Source organism: Bos grunniens, chromosome 16 (genome assembly GCF_055505025.1).
Source record: "Bos grunniens cultivar Pamir isolate PY7600 chromosome 16, Bosgru_T2T1.0, whole genome shotgun sequence".
Classification (NCBI taxonomy): Eukaryota; Metazoa; Chordata; class Mammalia; order Artiodactyla; family Bovidae; genus Bos; species Bos grunniens.
This window is the reverse complement of record NC_141180.1, coordinates 48,645,091-48,666,417: the sequence shown is the minus strand read 5'-3', so window position 1 is coordinate 48,666,417 and position 21,327 is coordinate 48,645,091. Positions and strand designations below refer to the sequence as shown.

General features: G+C 41.2%; 1 long non-coding RNA gene across 1 annotated transcript; it reads right to left on the bottom strand.

Annotated features, from left to right (window-relative positions):
• Positions 1-1,589: 1,589 nt before the first annotated feature.
• On the bottom strand, positions 1,590-3,752 carry LOC147356777 (uncharacterized). Its single transcript, XR_015143520.1, has 2 exons — positions 3,695-3,752; positions 1,590-1,955 (listed from the first exon to the last, which is right to left on the bottom strand). It is a non-coding gene; the product is annotated as an uncharacterized LOC147356777 (long non-coding RNA).
• Positions 3,753-21,327: the final 17,575 nt, after the last annotated feature.

Sequence of the window (21,327 nt, the reverse complement as noted above, 5' to 3'; positions counted from 1 at the left end):
ATAACTTCATTGGTATTATTGCATTTAATAAAATTATCAGTGACATTAACTAGGACTAAGTTTATATTCACATTTCCCTGAATGTCTCAAAATTGTCATTTTACAGTTGATTTCTTCAAATTAGGACCCAAACAAGGTTTACCAACTACCTTTGGTGACTATTTCCTTTGAGTCTATTTTAATCTATTTTAATAATTGCTATTTTTCCCCAAATATGCTTTTTTTCTTTTTCTAAAGAAACCAGGTTATTTGCCTGTAGAATTTTCACTCTGTTGAATTTGGCTGATTGATTACTGCTGGTTTATTTACCTATTTGTGTATCCTTCTGTTTCCTGTATGCTGGTAGGTAGAGTCAGAGGCTTGGTTAGATTCAGGTATGCTGGGAAGAATACTTCTATGTGGCCCCAGGTACTTCATTTCTCACTTTCAAAGACTGGCCAAGTAAGACTGAGGTGGTGTCAACCTGATCCCCCCACTTTAAAGCTCCTGATCTACCTTCCAGGGGTGGTTTTAGTAGCTGTTGATAACTGTGTCCTAAAAATACATCATGTAATTAGTGGCTACCATTCCTTCCAGATTTATTAACCAAAATTCTATAAAGAAGAAGTTTCCTTCATCAACTAGTTACCTTGAACAACAGGCTGAATATGAAGATATGGTCAGGATAAATGCTTCTCTTTTCCTTCATTTACCAATTTTCAGAAAAACTTGTTGATACCAAAGCCGCCTCCAAAGACAAGCAATGAGGGTGTGTGTGTGTGTGTGTGTGTGTGTGTGTGTGTGTGTGTGATTATGTCATTATGAACACTTGGGTTTTTATAATTGTCTTATTTTTCAATCTATTGTAAACATTATCCTTTTGACACCCGAACTGTTTCATTTTGGCCCATGAATTGCCTCCTGTGGCCTTTCTATTACTTGGGTGCTGTTGTATCTAGGCTCTTACAGTGGGCAGAGATGGAAAGAAAAATTTTGTTGAATGATTAATTTATACTGAAATTCAAATTAGGACAGTTACAGTCTGGGCACTAGGGAGGCTCATTGTCATTAGGTGTGGTTGCTTCTTGGCCTTTTTAGTAGACAACTACTGTATACTAACTAATAGTACATATTAATGAGTTACAGGATTTTTACCCATGTTTTCTGGATTTTATATTCCTGTCTCTTTTCTTTTATATTGAGAATCTTGGTTCCTAAGATAATGATTTTCCCTATCTATCTATCTGTCTATCCACCTACCTACCTATTTACCTTTTGTCCTTGGAGTATACCCTGCCAGGGTGGGCAGGGTGTGCCAGGGTATACTAAAATAGTCTTCATATGGATACGCCACCAACCTGATGGGCAGCTAGATTCATTCATTTGTTTCACTTGGTCAAGCGATTAGAAGTTTTTATAATTTCCCTGCCCTTTGTTAATTTTATAATAAAAATGTTCCCAGGAGATAGGTTTGAATAAATGCCCTAAGTAGATGCATCTAGGAGAGAAGGGGCTCCTCCCTTTGCACCCGTGTTTCTCTCCCGCCCCAAAGTGCTGCAGTCACCTTCATGTGTGCTAGGCACCCTGCCAGGGCCTTTGCAGACACCTTCTTTTTTTAAAAAATAATTTTATTTACTTATTTATTGTCGGCTGTGCTGGGTCTTCGTTGCTGCACGCAGACTTTTCTCCAGTTGCATCAAGTGGCGGCGACTCTCTGGTTGCAGCGTGCAGTCTTCTCGTTGCAGTGGCTTCTCTTGTGGAACCCAGGCTCTAGGCTGCGTGTGCTCAGTAGGGGAGGCTCTCTGGCCCTAGAGCACAGGCTCGGAAGTTGTGGCACATGGGCTTAGTTATTCCATGGTGTGTGGGATCTTGCCAGACCAAGGAACGAAACTGTCTCCTGCCTTGGCAAATTGGTTCTTTACCGCTAAGCCACCGGGGAAGCCCCTGAAGACACCTTCTTGTGTGACCATCTCTTTCTGTAAACGAGGGAGATATTTTTATTACTATTTTGCAGATGAATAAATCGCAAAGAGGTCAACTATGTGCCCAAGTCATACAATTAGTAAGTGGAAAGTCCAGAGCTTACCACAAGTGTGTCTGAACTAAAACCCTAGCTTCTTTTCCATTCTCCCTCATTTCCTGTCAATAATAAGTCAACAACATGTGTAAACTTAAGTCCAGAACTTTGTCCCATCCTGTTTCTTTTCTACTTCTTGAAGCTACATCTGGCATGTTCCAAGCATCTTTCTTGGTAATAGTCCAAACTGGAAACAACCCAATTACTCATCAGCAGTAGAATTACAATGAAATAATTACTGCTAATGTGACAACTTGGGTGAGTCTCAGAAACGGAGGTTTGAGTGGAAAAAAAACCAGATGTAAAAGTGTGTATGCTGTAGATTACCACTTATATAAAGTCCAAAAACCAAGATAAATCTGTGGTCTAGAAGTTGCGGGGAGGAGCGGTCAGTGATTGTGAGGGGGCGGCAGTGCTGGGCACTGGCTTTTTCTTGATTCAGGTGTTGGTAACAGGGGAGTGTTTGCTTTGAAAAAAAAAAAAGAATCAGTATTAGGTCAATATTATTATCCTCATCATTTTTATTTAATGACAAAAGAATTGGAGGCTTAAAGAGGTTAAATAATTTGCCCAAGGTCACATGAGAGCGGCTGAACCGGGATTCTAACTCTGTTCTCTCTGAGGCTGCAGTCCATTTGCTTAAACACTGCATGAGCGACAGAAGATGAAAGGGTGGAGGGAGCATTTCTGTGGGCAGGAGGGGGTGTGAGGCTGGCAGTGGCCAGAGGAAGCCAAGAGGTGGGGGACACTGTGGGGTACTTAAGCCAGGGGCAAGCCTGTGACAAGGTATGTCCTGCAGGCTCCTGGGAAGGTCCTAAAATGAGAGAAGTCTGACTTTCGTCTCTGGGGTGAGGCATGGGGTCCCTAAAGAGCACTGGGAAAAGCCATGGTGTCCACCCGAGTGGAAATTTTAAAATCTGTGAGCCTCCCAATGTGATCTTGCCCCCATGCATCCTCTCTGCTTCCCTTTCTTCACTGTCCATCTGCATCCCACGTCTTCACCACTAAGATCCTGTCATCACAGCAGGAAGGCTATGTGACCCCAAGGTGCTTCTAATGAACTAACACATGAAATCTCAAAAAGGAACCAGAATGAGTAATTCTGACCCATTCTAACAAATGTATACACAAATACACCCACAGACACTGTATCACACCTTCAGAATGGTTAGAGAGGCATGGCAAATGCCATGATAACAATTAATGTTAAAGGTTAAGACATTGTTGTATTAGCTATCGAAGCCTTGTGAAAAATTCTAAAATTGAAAGCATCTTTTTTTTTCTTAATGTATGAGCAATTCATAAACTTTTTATTTTCTTAGCAATACAAAGCAGCTGAGGTCCATAATTTATTAACAAAAGGAGGTTGTATCACCTGTTCCTCCTTTTGAGAAAAGATAAGCAGCTATTATAGGAGAGCCACCTTTTTTTCTCACCTAAGATGCAGGACTCTCAAGCTTAGCATGAGCTCCTATCAATAAAATCCTATGGATAGCAGCCCTTTCTTCACTGCACATAAAGAAAGATGCTTCTTGGATTAGCAGTCATAGGTGACCTCACCCTTGGCCCCTCAAAGACCACGCTTCTTTCCTGATTGCCTCTCAAAGCCTGGCCGGTGCGCAGCTATTCTCCACCCACCTGGAGCTGGGTGAAGGATCTGAGAGGAGGTTCTGAATAGCAGCTCCCAGGGTTTCTGTCCCTGCTACCAGTGGGCTATCGTCTTTTATTAGAAGACCAAGGATGAAAGCTTCTCACCTTTCATTCTCCACATGTCAGGTACTAATGTTTTGTTACAGTGGTTTATGAGGCTTTATTATAACTTAAGTAAATTAGGACTTATTTGAAAGGAGGAGAAAGCTATAATATTTTCAATACATACACTGTATTTACATGTTGAATCTAATCTTCCAAATAAAAGTTGCCAGCACTGACACTAACTTACGTTGACTGTAATCAAAGGATGATGAGTCCTTTATCCTAGTATCACACGGCGTTACACACACATTTAAAAACCTCCTTTTCTCAGTGGAAACACAGAAGTTATGGGCAACGAAGAACACACCCTAGTGGCCAGTTCCTGTAATTGTCATTACATTATAGCACTAAAAACAGTGAAAACAGTTACAAAAACCCACTGTGTTTGTGTTGATGTGAGACGATTCCACAAATTTCTGCCTTGCAACTTCTTTACATTACTTTTAAACTTTTTATTGGAAAACAAAGCCTAGATACAGAAAATCACACAAAAATGAATGTATAATGTAATGAATCACCATAAGGCATATATATTCAATTTAATACTTATAGTAAATACTTATATTTAACACTTATTAATATTTAACATTGATATAACATTATATTAATATTTAATGTAGTTAAATGTAATTAACTACCATTAATTTAGTTGTAAGGCATATATTAATAAATCACTATAACAACCTTATAACTACCATCCTGGTCAAGAAACAAAATTTTTCCAGTCACTGAGAAGACACTCTATGAGCCCCATTCCACTCATATCCTTCTCCCTCAAGTAACCAGTAAAATAGTCCCTTACTTGTGTTTCTTTATAGAGTTGACCCTGGAACAACACTGGAGTTACTGGTGCAACCGAGGGGGTCAAAAATCCACATGTAACTTTTGACTCCCCCAAAAGGAAGAGAGTTCCAGAAAAACATCTATTTCTGCTTTATTGACTATGCCAAAGCCTTTGACTGTGTGGATCACAATAAACTGTGGAAAATTCTGAAACAGATGGGAATACCAGACCACCTGACCTGCCTCTTGAGAAACCTATATGCAGGTCAGGAAGCAACAGTTAGAACTGGACATGGAACAACAGACTGGTTCCAAATAGGAAAAGGAGTACATCAAGGCTGTATATTGTCACCCTGCTTATTTAACTTATATGCAGAGTACATCATGAGAAACCATCACTTCATGGCAAATAGATGGGAAAACAGTGGAAACAGTGTCAGATTTTATTTTTTTGGGCTCCAAAATCACTGCAGATGGTGATTGCAACCATGACATTAAAAGACACTCACTCCTTGGAAGGAAAGTTATGACCAACCTAGATAGCACATTCAAAAGCAGAGACATTACTTTGCCAACAAAGGTCCGTCTAGTCAAGGCTATGGTTTTTCCAGTGGTCATGTATGGATGTGAGAGTTGGACTGTGAAGCAAGCTGAGCACCGAAGAATTGATGCCTTTGAACTGTGGTGTTGGAGAAGACTCTTTAGAGTCCCTTGGACTGCAAGGAGATCCAACCAGTCCATTCTAGAGGAGATCAGTCCTGGGTGTTCTTTGGAAGGACTGATGCTGAAGCTGAAACTCCAGTACTTTGGCCACCTCATGTGAAGAGTTGACTCATTGGAAAAGACTCTGATGCTGGGAGGGATTGGGGGCAGGAGAAGAAGGGGACGACAGAGGATGAGATGGCTGGATGGCATCACCAACTCGATGGACGTGAGTCTCAGTGAACTGTCCTGATGGACAGGGAGGCCTGGCGTGCTGCAGTTTATGGGGCCGCAAAGAGTCAGACACGACTGAGCAACTGAACTGAACTGAAAACAACCACTAGTAGTCTACTGTTGACTGGAAGCCTCGTGCGCTAAGTCGCTTCAGTTTCCGACTTTGTGCGACCCTATGGACTGTAGCCCCCCAGGCTCCTCTGTCTATGGGGATTCTCTAGGCAAGAATAATGGAGTGGGTTGCCATTTCCTTCTCTAACTGGAAGCCTTACTGGTAACATAATAGTCTATTGACATATATTTAGTACAGTGTATGTATTATATACTGTATTCTTACAATAAAGTAAGCTAGAGAAAAGAAAATGCCCGAGGGTTCAGGATGGGGAGCATGTGATTTTTTTAATTTAAAGAAAAAAAAAAAAAAAGAATTATGTTCAGTAAAACATATTAAAAGAAAAAAAAAAGAAAAAAAAAAAAAGAAAATCATAAAGAAGAGAAAATACGTTTACAGTACATATATGTATTTATTGGAAAAAAAAATGCTGCATCTAAGTGGACCTGTGCAGTTCAAACCCATGTTATTCAAGGGTCAACTGTTCTTTTTTAAAAATTCTATTTTGTTATATGCTGGAGTATAGTTAATTAACAAAGCTGTGTTAATTTCTGATGTATAGCAAAGTGATTCAGTTAACAGATTAATGTATCCTTTTTCAAATTCTTTTCTCATTTAAGGAAATATATTGAGAATATTGAGCAGAATTTCCTGTGCTATATAGTAGGTCCTTGTTGGTTATTTTAAACATAGTAGTATGTACATGTCAATCCTAAACTCCCAGTCTGTCTCTCCCTTCCACTCTGCCACCCATAACCGTGTTTGTTTTCCAAGTCTGTGAGTCTGTTTCTGTTTTGTAAGTAGATTCATTTGTGTGATTTCTTTTTCAATCCCACATAGAATGGTATCATATGATATTTGTCTTCCTCTGACTGCCTTCACTTAGTCTGATAATCTCCATGTCCATCCATGTTGCTGCAAACGGCATGACTTCATTCTTTTTAACAGCTGAGTGATTAATATCCCAGTGTCTTTATGTACCACAGGAGTGGGATTGCTGAACCAGATGGTAGCTCTGGGGCTTCCCAGGTGGCACTAGGGGAAGGAATCCACCACCAATACAGGAGATGCGGATTCAGTGTTTGGTTGGGAAAGATCCCCTGAAGGAGGGCATGGGCAACCCACTCCAGTGTTCTTGCCTGGAGAATCCAATGGACAGAGGAGCCTGCCCCATGGACAGGTTACAGTCCATGGGGTTGCACAGAGTCAGACACAACTGAAGCGACTTAGCACATACACGTGGTGGCTCTATTTTTATTTACTTTTATTTTTAAAATTTTTAATTATTAATAAAAACTTTTTACTTTGTATTGCAGTTTAGCTGATTAACACTGTTGTGATAGTTTAAAGTGAACAGCAAAGGGACTTAGCCGTACATATACATGTATGCATTCTCCTCCAAACTTTCCATCCATCCAGGCTGTCACATAACATTATGGTAGCTCTATTTTCAGTTTTTTGAGGCCCCTCCGTACTGTTCTCCATAGTGGCTGTATCAGTTTACATTTCCACCATCGGGGTAGGGGGATTCCCTTTTTTCCACACCCTTTCCAGCATTTATTGTTTGTAGATTTTTTGATGATGGCCATATTGATTGGTGTGAAATGGTAACTCGTTGTAGCTTTGATTTATATTTCTCTAACAATTTTCAATGTTGAGCATCTTTTCGTATGTCTCTTGGCCATCTGTAAGTCTTCTTTGGAGAAATGTCTATTTAGACCTTCGACCCATTTTTTGATTGTATTGTTTGTTTTCTTGATATTGAACCACACGAGCTGTTGTAAATTTTGGAGACTAATTCCTTGTCGATTGCATTGTTTGCATATATTTTCTCTCATTTTGTGTGTTATCTTTTTTGTATTGTTTGTGGTTTCCTTTGCTATGCAAAAGCCTTTAAGTTTAATTAGGTCCCTTTTGATTGGTTCCCTAATATTCTCTAAATATGACTTAAGCTTTTTAAATATATATATGTAATACAATTTTTTAAAGTATAAAATGATTTTAAAAAGCTATTTAGGAAATTTCAGTCCCTTTGTATCTTGAATTATAGATTCCTGCATCTTTGGTTAGTGAACGCCTCTTCCAATTGGCTCCTAAATTCTCTTTATAAGACTTAGTGGTTTTCCATAGCTTCATTGTGATCTGATCCGACAAGATGATACTTTAAGGGTCAATGTGTATATTTCCTGCTCCAAGCCAGGAATCAGCCACTCACTCATTTGTTTTATGCTGTATTACTCATACAGCAATCTCAAAGCGATACTATTAATACTGCTGAAGGAGGAAACAGACGGAACAGGTTCCATCTTGAAAGCAGGACTCCATCTTGGCCTGGACTGTGGACTTTGAGCTATATGCCCAGCTTCTATGGAAACGACATACCAGCTGGAAAACCAGACCCCCTAGATGGAAGAGCCCCAGGGCTCGTACCTAGACTCTCTGTTGCCTAAAAGAATACCCTAATTATCTGTGTAACAGAATAGAATCATAAATTCTATTATGCTTATTGGGGTATGACCACAGGCCTACACTGTTAACTACTCAGGTTTAAGGCCTATGAATCACGGGTTAACTTTGATTGTTATCTTTCTTTTCCTTTGTTCAGGCTAGCTTCAGGGAATTTGGGGAGGTGGGTTTGGGCACGTACACTTAGGGTATATAAGGTTTGCACAAAAACTGGTTGGTCGGGGTCCTTGTCTAAGAGGAGACTGCCTTGGGCCTGCCGGTATAATAAACTACACTCCATTATCTGTATTGTCCTTCTGAGTGAGTTTGTTTCCTGGAACACGTGGCTACAACACCACCACTGCCAATATGATTAGCAAAAACAGTTGCTTTAAAATAAAAACCTTTTTGAATAGATAACATGTATATAAATAACTGAATTACTTTGCTGTACACCTAAAACTGGAAAAGGTCAGTTTTCATTCCAATCCCTAAGAAAGGCAATGCCAAAGAATGCTCAAATTACCGCACAGTTGAACTCATCTCACAATTGAACTCATCTAGTAAAGTAATGCTCAAAATTCTCCAAGCCAGGCTTCAACAATACGTGAACCATAAACTTCCAGATGTTCAAGCTGGATTTAGAAAAGGCAGAGGAACTAGAGATAAAATTGCCAACATGCGCTGGATCATGGAAAAAGCAAGAGAGTTCCAGAAAAATATCTATTTCTGCTTTATTGACTATGCCAAAGCCTTTGACTTATGGATCACAATAAACTGTGGAAAGTTCTTCAAAAGATGGGAATACCAGGCCACCTGACCTGCCTCTTGAGAAATCTGTATGCAGGTCAGGAAGCAACAGTTAGAACTGGACATGAAACAACAGACTGCATCCAAATAGGGAAAGGAGTATGTCAAGGCTGTATATTGTCACCCTGCTTATTTAACTTATATGCAGAGTACATCATGAGAAACGCTGGGCTGGAAGAAGTGCAAGCTGGAATCAAGATTGCCGGGAGAAATATCAGTAACCTCAGATATGCAAGTGTATATTCCTGTTAACCCTTATGGCAGAAAGTGAAGAAGAACTAAAGAGCCTCTTGATGAAAGTAAAAGAGGAGAGTGAAAAAGTTGGCTTAAAGTTCAACATTCAGAAAACTAAGATCATGGGATCCAGTCCCATCACTTCATGGCAAATAGATGGAGAAACAGTGGAAACAGTGTCAGACTTTATTTTTTTGGACTCTCGAATCACTGCAGATGGTGACTGCAGCCATGAAATTAAAAGACGCTTACTCCTTGGAAGAGTTATGACCAACCTAGACAGCATATTAAAAAGCAGAGACATTAATTTGCCAACAAAGGTCTGTCTAGTCAAGGCTATGGTTTTTCCAGTAGTCATGCATGGATGTGAGAGTTGGACTATAAAGAAAGGTGAGTGCCGAAGAATTTATGCTTTTGAACTGTGGTGTTGGAGAAACTCTTGAGAGTCCCTTGAATGGCAAGGAGACCCAACCAGTCCATTCTAAAGGAAATCAGTCCTGAATGTTCATTAGAAGGACTGATGTTGAAGCTGAAACTCCAATACTTTGGCCTCCTAATACGAAGAGCTGACGTATTTGAAAAGACCCTGATGCTGGGAAAGATTGAAGGCGAGAGAAGAAGGGGACGACAGAGGATGAGATGGTTGGATGGCATCACTGACTCAATGGACATGAGTTTGAGTAAACTCCAGGAAGTTGGTGATGGAGAGGGAGGCCTGGTGTGCAGCAGTCCAAGGGGTCACAAAGAGTCGGAGACGACTGAGTGACTGAATTGAACTGAACACCTAAAACTAACACAGCATTGTTAACTATACACCTTTATAAAATAAAAAGTTAAAAAAACACAGAAAAACCCTTTTTTGGTATGCTCCATACCCTGGTCTTACACCATTGAGAAAAGCAGCTGTACTATATCTACATTGTCAGAGCACATGGCCACTACAAATTATAATCAATCTCTTTTAGCTCTCATTTGGACTGAATTCCACAAGTAACTATGCATTTAGTGATTACCACTAGTCTATCTCCATGTCTCTCCAGCAAAAGCTCAGATTCATTTTCCTATAAAAGAGGAGGAAAGAATATGACCAACTGTGTCCATGTTGAGATGAATTACAAAGAGTAGATAACATTTCATAATGCCTACCTAATAAAATTCAACCTGCAAACTCTGAACTCTCTTGCACATATGTGTTGCACATAACACAACTCTCTTGCACATTAATTCTCATTTATGACCCATAGCTGGTGGCGATGGTGATGAGGACAGTCGGAGGGAAAGAGAAAGCTGGACTTTCTCCCTCCTGTTCCCTAAGCCAGGGTTTCTCAGCTTTGGCTCTGCTGACATTTCAGGCCATTGATTCTTTGTTGTGGGGGCTGTCCTGCACCTTGCAGGACGTTCAGCATCATCCCTGGTTTCTACTTGCTGGATGCCAGTAAGCCTCCCCCCAAGCCCCCCTAGGGACAACCGAAAGTCCCAGACATTGCCAAATGTCCCCTGGAGGGTGATCACCCCTGATTGAGAACCACTGCCCTAGAAATGGCTGTTTCCATCTTCATGATTGGACTTATTATCATTTCAGTTAACCCCTGCATGGAAGGGACTTGTTGTAAGGTACAAGGTCCAGATTAATTCTGTCTTGTCTTTAAGTAACATTAAAATTCTTTGAAGGGAAAATTTTGTGGCTGAAAGCTAACATTTGTGTAGCATAACATTCGTACAATTCACAAAACACTTTTCACTTACCACTTAGTTCACTTAAGAGTTTTGTGAACTCTGTAGAGGTTATTAAAATTTCCTCTTTTATAGATGAGAAAGTGAGCCCCCAAATGGTTCAGTATTTTGTATGAGGTCAGAATAGAAGCAGCAGAATAAAAGACACATTCTTGATCAAGCTTGTGATCAAGCTTGAGATTCACCTTCATAGAATGATAGATCATTTCTATCTTTAATGCACAAGGAGGAATAACACACACGCAAGCATGTCTACAAGTACACTTCTTTTTTGTCGCTAACTCTATGGACTGTTTCTTAAAATTTCCTTTTTATTTAATTTTCATGAGGACTAAACCAGGAATCCGCCATTAGAGGCGGCTCACGATGTTATTGCATATCTTACCACGAGGTGTCGCTAAAGTACACTTACACGTGTTTCTTCCATTGGTGAATCTACCGAGCTCTCCAGGGATTGATAACCAAGCTAATTTTAAAAGAAGCGTATCATGCAACTCGAAATAGCCCAGGGAGCATAATGAGGATTAAAACGGTGAAGAAGGTGATATAAGAAGACCAGTGAAAGAGGAACCACAGTAAGAGGGGATTTTTTTTTCCTACTTCACCGTTCACTTGGCATATACAGGAAGGCAGATGCTTGACCTTCATTGCTATAATTCCTTTAAGGAAAAAAAATTGCTATAGACTGAATGTTTGTGTCTCTCCCAAGTTCATTTGTTGAAGCCCCAATCCCCACATTTGGAGGTGGGGACTTTCGGAGGTGATTAAGATTAGATAGCAGATTGAAAAGCAGAGACATTACTTTGCCAACAAAGGTCCGTCTAGTCAAGGCTATGGTTTTCCCAGTGGTCATGTATGGATATGAGAGTTGGACTGTGAAGAAAGCTGAGCGCCAAAGAATTGATGCTTTTGAACTGTGGTGTTGGAGAAGACTCTTGAGAGTCCCTTGAACTGCAAGGAGATCCAACCAGTCCATTCTGAAGGAGATCAGCCCTGGGATTTCTTTGGAAGGAATGGTGCTAAAGCTGAAACTCCAGTACTTTGGCCACCTCATGTGAAGAGTTGACTCATTGGAAAAGACTCTGATGCTGGGAGGGATTGGGGCAGGAGGAGAAGGGGACGACAGAGGAGGAGATGGCTGGATGGCATCACTGACTCGATGGACGTGAGTCTGAGTGAACTCCGGGAGTTGGTGATGGACAGGGAGGCCTGGCGTGCTGCGATTCATGGGGTCGCAAAGAGTCGGACACGACTGAGCGACTGAACTGAACTGAACTGACTGAAGATTAGATGGGGTCATGAGAGTAGGGCCCTCAGGATGGGACTAATGTCCTTATAAAAAGAGGAAGAGACTTGAGTTTTATTCTCTCTTTCTCACACAAGGATACAGCAAGAAAGGCAGCCATCTGAAGGCAGGAGAGCACTGGCAAGGAATCTAAGTGGCTGGCACCTTGATCTTGAAGTTTCCAGCCACCCAGTATATGGTATTTTATTATATTGACCTGAGTAGATTAAGACAAGTGTCCATATTTTCCCCATTCTGATTTTCAAATAATGTAGGTACATATTTCTTTTTCTAAAAGCCCTTTACACGTGCTCAGTTGCTAAGTCGTATTTGGCTCTTTGAGACCCCATGAACTATAGACCGCCAGGCTCCTCTGTCTGTGGGATTTTCCAAGCGAGAATCCTGGAGTGGGTATTTCCTCCTCCAAGGGATCTTCCCAACCCAGGGGTCAAATCCGCGTCTCCTGCGTCTCCTGCATTGACAGGTGGATTCTTCGACCACCCAGCCACCTGGAAAGCCCACTCGTCGCTTTTAGATTGCCAAATATTTGTGTTTAATTTAGAACAAAGATTGAAGGTGGGGAAGTGTGTTGTGGATGCTAAAGAAATGTAAGGCAGTTTCCACTTTTAGGAACTCACATTCTACCTGTGGAGACAAAAATGCCCTTGCAAAAACCAAGGACACAAGACACCTTAAGATCCAGGCCCCAAATGGCCTTTCAGATCCTGAGGGCTGTGTTGCTGGCTGGGTTCTCTGGGGAGCAGAATGTTTACTTAGCAGTGTCCTTGGGACCAGAGAGAATGGACTGGAAGGGGTCAGAGCTGGATTGTGTAGAGGAAGAAGTCAGGCTGGGGCATGGGAGCTCTGGAACTAGAAACTCCCCTTCAGAGCTGTCTTGGGTTGAGCTAAGATTGTTAGGCCTTTATACTCCTGCATGTACCAGCGGTGGATATGGGCACACCGGAAGAGGGGTGAATCTTTGAAAGTGCATATGAAAATGTTAATACATCAAAAAGGCATGCCTTGAGCATTACTGACATTATGCTGATAAAACAGATGAGTGATCCCAGGACCACTGATTAGTCAGTTTCTGGATGACTTAAACATCAATGGCATGGAAGTAGGCTATTTGACCTTCCAAAGGTCAAGGCTAAACCAAAGCCGGTCAGCAGTTTGGGACCAGGTACTGAAACCAAAGTCCAACTTGCATGCAACTTTCGGCTTAGAGATTCCATATCCAGGAGTCTATTTTAACTGCAGTGGACAGAGTTGACTGTCTTGCATCTATCCCTGTGGGTACTGCACCCCTTCCCCTTGGGGAGTTTCACCCTGGACCAGGAGGCCCCCTGAGGCAGAGTTCCGCAGACTAGAGCAGCTGTGTGTGTGTTCATACAGTTTAGAATCATACTGTCATTTATTGTTTTAGATTTGTACCTTTCTTTTCACTGCATGTCCCGCTTACTAGGTCCTTAGGTTTTCTTTCCTTTTCTTTTTTTTTCTCTTCTTTTTCTGCAATTATACCACTGTGTGAACATCCTTTGCATGCATTTCTGAAAATGTCCTCAGTATGTTACTAAGAATCTTTCAGTTGCAAGCCATAGAAGCCCAACTCAAACTAGCTTGAGGCAAAAATGGAATGTGTTTGCTTCCATAATAGACAGAAGAAGAGCTGCTTCAGGGTTGACTGGTCCCGAGGGCTCAAAGGAGGCCCTTCCTCTGTCCTCAGACTAGGTCTTCTTTTCTCCTACTCTATATAATCTTCCTATTTGAGTCAGGAATATGCCCTGAGGCAGCTCCAGATTTAAGAGATCTAAACATAGAACTCGAGTTTCCCTGGTGGCTCAGTTGGTAAAGAGTCTGACTGTGATGCAGGAGACCCGGGTTCGATCCCTGGATTGGGAAGATCCCCAGGAGAAGGAAATGGCAACCCACTCCAATATTCTTGCTTGGAAAATCCCATGGACCGAGAAGCCTGGTGGGCTATAGTCCATGGTGTCACAAGAGTCGGACACAATTTAGTAAATAAACCACCACCAAACATAAACCCCAAAGGGAAGAACATATTTGATCTCTACCTCTGTATGTAAAAAATCCCCTGTAAGGGCTCTGACCGCTTTGGCCTGGGGTGAGTGGACACCTGCTTTGGGATCCACAGTGGGTCCTGTAATTGGCAGCTTCCACCAGAGCCACAGAGCTGAGAAGGAGGAGGAAAAATTCCCCAAGGGAAGGAACTATGGTCCCCACAAGGGTGGATGTTGAACAGAGTCACATTTATCCACTACTGTTAGAATAGACTCCTAGAAGTTAGATTTCTAGGTCAAAAGATGCATGACAATTGGGCTTTCGTTTCAGTTTCTGGCCCCAATCTGCTAACTGGCTTTGGTTTGGTTTTGACCTTGAGAAGACCAAATAGCCTGCTTTCATGTCATTTTGTTTATGGCATTCACAAACTGGTAACTGATCAGTGATCCTCTGATCATTTATCTGTCTTATCAGCACAGAAATGTCAGTAACACGCAAGGATGTCATTTTGGTTTAGATTTAAAATCACTTCACTTTCAAATATAGGCAACTTTCTTGATGTAACTTGGAGTAAAAATATTTATCTATATTCACAGAAGATAAAAGATGGTCGCTAATTCTTTAAGCCTTCTCCCACTGAGAAGCAAGGTCGCTGGCCCCTTCGCTTGAATCTGGGTGGTCTCTGTGCCTGCTGTGACCAGTAAAGGAAGATGGAGTGATGCTGTGCCAGTTTTGGGGTGCATGCTTTAAGAAACTGGTAACTTAACCTTCCTGTCTCTTTGAACACTTTGGGATCCCTGGATCACCATATAAGACATCCCTTTACTCTGAGACCACTGTGCTCGAGAGTCCACATGAAGGCTGTTTGATGGACATTCCCAACTGAGGCCAGTCCTTCAGCCACCGCTGCCACCCTGTCACATATGTGAACGGAGCTGCCTTGGGCCCTCCAGATTAGCCTATCCACCAGCTGAATGGGTGACCTTAGTACTGCATGGAGCTGAGCCCTGCCTAAATCATGAAATATAATAAGGTGACTGTTTTAAGCCTTTATATTTTAAGCCAAATAAGTCTTAAAGTGTTTTCTTGCACAGTGATAAATAACCGGACAGTATTGTTGCCTGTGGTTGGGTGGACTACTGTTTCACTGTGTGACTATCGTGCAGGTTATTTATTCATTCTCTTGTCTGTGGCCTTGGGTTGTTCCCATGGTCTGCTATTAAGAAGTTTTGTATATCTATCTTGGTATAAAACTGTAAGAGTGTTCTTGAGTGTATTAATAAAGGTGGAATTGTTGGGTTACAGGATACATATGTCTTTAGCTTTCCAATATTATCTTGAACTGTTTACCAAAGAACTTCTAATACCTGCTTCCTCTGCAATGAATGACACAACCCACTGATCTCCATCTTCTCTAACAGTGTTGTCAGTCATAATGTTTGTCCTTTGAATGCACTCTGCATCACTTTGCTGTACATATGAAACCAACACAACATTGTAAGTCAACCATATTTCAATTTTAAAGAAAAAGGGGACTTCCCTGGTGGTCCAGTGGTTGAGAATCTGCCTGCCAATGCAGGGACATGAGTTTGATCCCTGGTCTGGGAACTAAGATCCTACATGCTGTGGAGCAACTAAGCCCATGAGCAGCAACTACTGAAGTCCTCGCCCTAGAGCCTGTGCTCTGCAGCAAGAGAAGCCATTGTAATGAGAAGCCTGAGCGCTGCAACACGACTAGAATGTATCCCCCGCTTGCTGCAACTAGAGAAAGCCTGCTTTCGGCAACAAAGACTTAGCACAGCCAAAAATAAATAAATGAACAAAAATTTTTTAAAAATTGAGGAACAGAAGTTGCTGTACACTGGTTATGTTTTAAACAAACAAACAAAGATCTATATTGAACATTTTAAACTAAAACCCGAAATGAACATTTCTTTGCTGATCTGGTGCAGAGTAAGTCCTTCTTTTTGAGGATCAGTTGATTGGAGTTCTGTGTGATTTCTTGAATAAGCCACATTCATAATTCATTATAAACAGTATCCAGTTTTGGGTACTTACATGGAGCAAGAATATAGACAGATGCTCAATAATCTGAGTGTTAAACTCTTCCAGATTATCACAATTTCTTTCTTTAATTTTGGATGGATATCTTTCCCATTTCTTGTTACACAGTCGCACAGTCATTTTCAACTCTTTTGTGTTTCTATGGACTGTAGCCTGCCGTGCTGTTCTGGCCATAGGATTTCCCTGGCAAGAATACTGGAGTGGGTTGCCATTTCCTTCTCCAGGGGATCTTCGTGACCCAAGGATTGAACTCTCATCTCCTCCACTGAAGGCTTCCCTGGTGGCTCAGTGGTAAGGAATCTGCCTGCAATGCAGGGGTCACAGGAGACACAGGTTCGATCCTGCTCTAGCATTCTTGCCTAGAGAATCCCATGGACAGAGGAGACTGGCGGGCTACAGTCCATGGGGTCGCAAAAAGTTGGACATGACTGAAGCAACTTAGCATGCATCATGCACTCCTGCATTTCAGGCAGATTCTTACAGCTGAGCCTCCACGGAAGCCCTTATCTCTCCCGTTGGTAGCACTGAAAAACCAAAAAGTAGCAGATCATCTATATCTCATCTTTCCAAAGCTTTCCACTTAGTTTCCATAGAAACATTTACCCTAATATGTTATTGGTTTATATATATATACTTTTAAGTTTCATAGTTAATATAAGTGAGATTAGCATAAATACATTTGTGAGCAACAAAATTGGATGTTTGCAAGCAACCAATTTGCTTCAGCCAAGGATGCTTCTAGCTGAAGGGGCAGACATGTAATGGTGTCCGGAAGAGCGATCTCACCACAGAGAGGTTCCAGGGGCTCCCAACCCAACCCTGGCAGAGCAGCCTGCAGCAGGCATGGAGAGCAGCAGCAATGGGATGAACCCACTAAGTGGAGATCAGTAAGGAGCACGTCTATTATGTCCGAATAAAAGTATAAACATTTGGGACTTCCTCGGTGGTCATTTAGCTATCTCAAAGCATTGCCCTTGATTCACAAAATAAATAGAAAACACAAAGTAATATTTAAGAAACAGAAAAGCTAGGTACAAGTTAAGTACATCTTCCTGATTGCTATCAATGATTAGCTCTCACTTCAGATTTTATTTCCTGAGTCTGAAGCCTTTGAGTGCATATCCAACCTCAAGATGTGGGCTTCCCAGGTGGCTCAGTGGTAAAGAACTGGCCAGCCAATGCAGGAATTGTGGGAGACTTACTGGAGAAGGCAATGGCAACCCACTCCAGTACTCTTGCTTGGAAAATCCCATGGACCGAGGAGCCTGGTAGGTTGCAGTCCACGGGGTCGCTAGGAGTCCGACACGACTGAGCGACTTCACTTTCACTTTCAGGTTCCATCCCTGGGTCAGGAAGATTTAAGGAGGAAATGGCAATCCACTCCAGTATTTTTGCTGGTATAATCCCATGGACAGAGGAGTATGGCGGATTACAGTCCATGGGGTCTCAAAGAGTTGGACACAACTGAGTAGCTGAGCATGCAGAAACCTTAAGGGATGTTTGAATATGCAGAGTGGGGTTTACCAGGCCCACAATAGGCCTGAGAGCCAGCAGGTCCACCTTGAAAAAGTGTCTATTAGGGCAAGAGTCCTCTGTAATCAAATGCCTGATGATGATCCGAGGTGGAACTGATATAATGATAATAGAAGTAATGTGCACAATAAATTTAATGCTTTTGAATTATCCCGAAACTATCCCCCCCACCCCTGTCCATGGAAAAATTGTCTTCCATGAATTGGTTCCTGGTACCAAAAAGGTTGGGGGCTGCTATCTTAGGGCTGAGTAGGGATTGATAGGCATTCACACTCAGAAGGGGGCATCACAGATTTTTGATTTTGTTTTGTTTACTAGGTTTATTGAGACATAAGTTATAGACTTTGTGATTAGCCTATTTTATATACAGTTAATGGCATTAGTGTATTCAGAGTTGGGCAACCATCAGCATCATCGGTTTTAGAACATTTTCCTCATCCTGAAGAACTTCTCCTTATAAGTTAGCCATCATTTTCCTCTTCCACTCCTTAATGCCCAGGCCACCACCAAACTACTTTCTGTCTCTATAGATTTGCCCATTCTGGACGTTTTAAACTAATACAGTCATGTAATAGGTGATCTTTTGTGTCTGGCTTCTTTCCCTTAGCACAGTATTTTCGAGGCTCATTCATACTGTAGCATGTATCAGTACAATATTTCATTCCTTCTCGGGGGAGCACACTGTGGCATGTGCAATGTTAATTCTGCAACCAAGGATGAAACCTGAATTCTCTGATTTGCAAGGCGCATTCTTAACCACTGGACTGCTGGGGAAGCCCCCTTCATTCCTTTTTATTGCCCAATAATATTCCATCGTGTACATATACAAACATTTGGTTTATCTATTCATCAGTTGACAGGCATTTGGAGTTGTTTCCAGGTTTAAGGTATTATGAGCAATGCTGCTATGAACATTCCCATGCAAGTATTTGTGTGGACATGTTTCAGTTGTCTTGGCTGTATATCGATGAGTGGAATCCCTGGTCATATCTTAACTCTAGTCTTATTATTTTGGGCGACTGCCAACTGTTTTCCAAAGTGGCTGCTCCAGTTTCACATTCTTATCAACAATGTATGAGGGTCCCAATTTCTCCACATGCTCATCAACATTTTTTTTCTCTTTTATTATACTTTTTGAGAGGTGATATTTCATTGTGGTTTTAATTTGCATTTCCCCAATGGCTAATGAGACATTTTTGAACGTCTTTTCATGTACTTATTGATTATTTGTTTATCTTCCTTGGAGAAATGTGCTTATTCAGATCTTTTGCCCATTTAAAAATTCTGTTGTCTTTTCATGATTAAGTTGCAAGAGTTATTTATATGTTCTGGATGCAAATCTCTTATTAGATACATGATTTACCAGTATTTTCCTCTAGTCTGTGGGTTGGCATTTTATTTTCTTGATGGTATCAGTTGAAGCACAGTAGTCTTCAATTTTGATAAAGTCCAGTTTATCTATTTTCTCTTTTGTTGCTTATACTATGAGTCCTAACCCAGTGTCACAAAGATTTACTTCTATGTTTTCTTCCAAGAGTTTGTAGTTTTAGCTCTTCCATTTAAGTCCATGATCCATTTTGAGTTAATTTTTGTGTGTGGTATAAGTAAGGGGACATCAAGTCATCCCTGTGCAGCTTGTTGAAAAGATTATTCTTTCCCCATAGAATTGTTTGGGCACCCTTGTCAAAACTCAAGTGACAAAAAAAAAAAAAAAATTAATCATTAAAGTGAGGATTTATATCTAGAGTTGCAATTCTGTTCAATCCCTGCAGATGGTGACTGTAGCCATGAAATTAAAAGACGCTTGCTTCTTGGAAGGAAAGCTATGACAAACCTAGACAGATATTAAAAAGCAGAGACATCACTTTGCTGACAAAGGTCCATATAGTCAGAGCTATGGTTTTTCCAGTAGTCTGTGCAGATGTGAAAGTTGGACCATAAAGAAGGCTAAGAGCTGAAGAATTGATGCTTTTGAATTGTGGTTCTGGAGAAGACTCTTGAGAGTCCCTTGCACTGCAAGGAGATCAAACCAGTCAACCCTAAAGGAAATCAACCCTGGATATTCATTGGAAGGACTCAAGCTGAAACTCTAGGACCTGATGTGAAGAGCTGACTTATTGGAAAAGATCCTGATGCTGGGAAAGATTGAATGTAAAAGGAGAAGGGGGGTGGCAGGGGATGAGATGGTTAGACAGCATCACCGACCCAATGGATATGAATCTGAGCACACTCTGGGAGATAGTGAAGGACAGAGGGGCCTGGTGTGCTGTAGTCCATGGGGTCGCAAAGAGTCAGACATAACAGTGACGAACAACAACAACAATTCTATTCCATTTATCTATATGTCTGTCCTTATGCCAGTATCACACTGTTTTGATTACTGTAGCTCAGTCCTATTTTAATATTGGGAAGTGTAAGTCCTCCAATTTTGTTTTTCTTTTTCAAGACTGTTTGGGCTATTCTAGGTTGCTTGCAATACTCTGAATTTTGGCGCCAACTTGCTAATTTCTGCACAAAGTTGGCTGGGATTTTGACCAGGATTATAATGAATCTATAGATTAATTGGAAGCATATCGCCAAATTAACAATGTCAAGTCTTCTGATCCATAAACATGGGATATCTTTCTATTTATTTTGGTCTTCGTCTCTCAAGAAAGTTTTGTAATTTGCAGAATATAAATTTTGCATTTATTTTGTTGCATTTATTCTTGTCTTTTATTCTTTTTGATGCGATTGTAAAGGAAATTTTCTTAACTTCATTTTTGTATTGTTCATTGAAACAATTAGATTTTGTACAGAATACATACAAATTGAATTTTGTACATTAATCTTGTACTCTGCGACCTTGCTGAATTCGTTTATTAGTTCTAATGTTTTATTACTGGATTTCTTAGGGTTTTCTTTTCTATAGTTTTATTTATTTTTTATATATTTTTGGCTGTGCTGGGTCTTCCTTGCTGCGTGGGCTTTTGTCTAGTTGTGGTGAGTGGGGGCTAGTCTCTAGTTGTGTGCAGTCTTCTCATTGCAGTGGCTTCTCTGGTTGAAGAGCGCAGGCTCTAGGGCGCTTGGGCTTCTGTAGTTGCAGCTCCCAGGCGCTAGAGCACAGGCTCAGTACTTGTTGAGCACAGGGCTTAGTTGCTTTTCTGCTTGTGGGATCTTCCCAGATCAGGAACTGAACAAGTGATTCCTGCATGACAGGTGGATTCTTTACCACGGAGCTGTCTGGGAAGCCCCTAGAATTTTCTATATGTAAGATGATGTCATCTTCAAAAAGAGATCATTTGGTTTCTTCCTTTCCAATTGGAAGCCTTTTATTTCTTCTTTTATTAAAATTTATCTATTTATTTGCCTAATTGCCCTCTCACTATATTTTTAGAGCTGTCATTATTACTTTGATGGGTTAAGTCCTTGCCATTCCAGTCCTTACACATTTGGAATCCTGAGCCAAGCTCTGGGCTCCTGGGCTGAGCAGAAGTTTTTTTTTTGGCTGCATCAGAGGGCATGAGGAATCTTAGTCCCCTGACCAGGATGGAACCTGTGCCCGCTGCAGAGGATGCA